This window comes from Oculina patagonica, chromosome 3, assembly GCF_052425735.1.
Source record: "Oculina patagonica isolate OP01 chromosome 3, crgOcupat, whole genome shotgun sequence".
Taxonomy (NCBI): Eukaryota; Metazoa; Cnidaria; class Anthozoa; order Scleractinia; family Oculinidae; genus Oculina; species Oculina patagonica.
The window spans coordinates 12834111-12836140 of record NC_135760.1 but is presented as its reverse complement, the minus strand read 5'-3'; positions in this window follow the sequence as shown (position 1 = coordinate 12836140).

Below are 2030 nucleotides of genomic sequence, written 5' to 3'. Positions count from 1 at the left end.
GTCTTTTTTCGCTTTTTTCGGAAAAAGAGCGAAAGTTTCAATTGTAATAATACTCCTTCGTTATCTTCTAAGATGTAAGGAAAATATTGGACCGCTTTTGGTTGCAAAAAAGGCGAGGGAGCTTCTCACGGAACATCACTTGTTTTGGTTTCCCATTGAAGGACATCCAGCGAAGAAATCCAAGGTGTAATCTGACAAAACGTCAGCATGGTGAGGACAATTTCTTTCGTCTTTAAAGTAAGGAGATATTCACAAAATTTCTTTAATATGCAATGTTTACAAAACGTTTGTTTAGATAATAACTGTCTAAAGTTGATGATAATATTTACATACATCAAATATTAAATGCTATGCATTGCTGTTGACAAGTTTTCAGTGAAATAAATATCCCAAATAAGGAAATAATCCCAATTTTGCAAAATGTTTTTATTTTTATTTTTCAGTGAGGCAGATTTTTTGTATTTTTATAAGAATATAAACAACAGAGTTGCTTTTAGGTAAAGTTATATAGTTAATTATAAAGGTTTTAATATTGTCTCATGGTTAAGAGCTATCCCAGTAAACATGGATTGTGTTACAATCTAAAAGGAGTCCAGACAATCATCTACTCAAGAAATGGAAATACCACAAGCAGAGGGCAATTCTTTAAGAGTTAAAAAACGTTTTCACTGTTAAAGCTGCATAAACTTTTAAGTTTTGAAATAAATCATTGTTAAGCTAATGGATGAAGATATTTCTAAGAAGCCCTTTTACAGTTCCTGTTGCTATAATTAAATAAAGTACCCACCCAAATGGATAGAAAGGCTTAAAAAAAGCTTGCAAGTCTAAAATTTTATTTTAAAACATTACCTCAGATGAAATGATAAAATTTAAGATAAATCATTGCTATCATTTACATGTCCAGGAACAACTGTATTCATCCTTTATCCTTGGCTTATCTTGGCCTAAAAGGAAATTTGTTGTCTATTTTAGAGAGAAATTATCACCAAATTCTTGACAAGAGACATTTCCATTTTCACCCCTAAGACATTGGTCAGGAGGTTGCAACAAGAGAAACTCCTCTACCTCAATGATGGTTGAGTTCCATATGGACACTGCTCTTGTTCATAATCTAGCAGAGTTCCACCCAGCTTCATGATTAAAGTTTTAAGTACATCTACATTTAAATTCACTTTGGCATATTCATTTTTATTCAGTGAGAAAGGTGAAAATAAAGACTTTTTAGAACTTGTCAAAGCTCTGACAATGTTTGTACAGAAGTCACAGGGACCAAACACACATGTAGCATAAATGCACACTCATCCTCCAAGAAGCATTACTTTCTTGTCATATTGAAAGAATAATTCATCTTAAACATAACATTGATATCTTCAATGCTACATGTAGGACCTAGATGTAGATAGCTCCTCGTTTCAGATATAAAAAAAACATTTAGAAATATTGTTTAAGTATTGACGTTTTTTGGTTTCAATGTTAAAGACCCATAAGTGGTTAGACCTTTACTGTCCAAGAATGATCAGCCTCAAAATTTCACTTAGTCAATACATACACATGAATGTCAACCAAATTCTCTCAACTAGACAAATGTTCAATCTGACTATAAATGGTTTACCTATTAACAGCACAACTACAAGAAAGCGGTCGGGAGAGTCGATCTGCTGCGGAAAATTTGTTCTTCCATTACTTGTGCAGCTGCAGAAAGCATTTACAGGGCTATGATTATGCCTGTTTTTACCTACTGTAGTTTAATTACACTAAGCTATTCAACTTCATGCAGGCAACTGATTCGCAGAATCGAACATCGTGGCCTAAGCTGCATATCTTCAGGACTGGGAAACAAGACTGACATCCGTATTCCATCAGTTGACAGTTATCTGAAAAGAAAAGTCAGTCTCTGTGTTTTTGATTGTTTACTTGGAAATGCGTGTACTCCTTTTAAGAACTATTTTAAAAGAGTTTATCACAGTGTCAATACTAGGAACAGATTTCCCTCTATCAAACTGGCGAAAGTGAAGCTAGAGTTTGGCCGG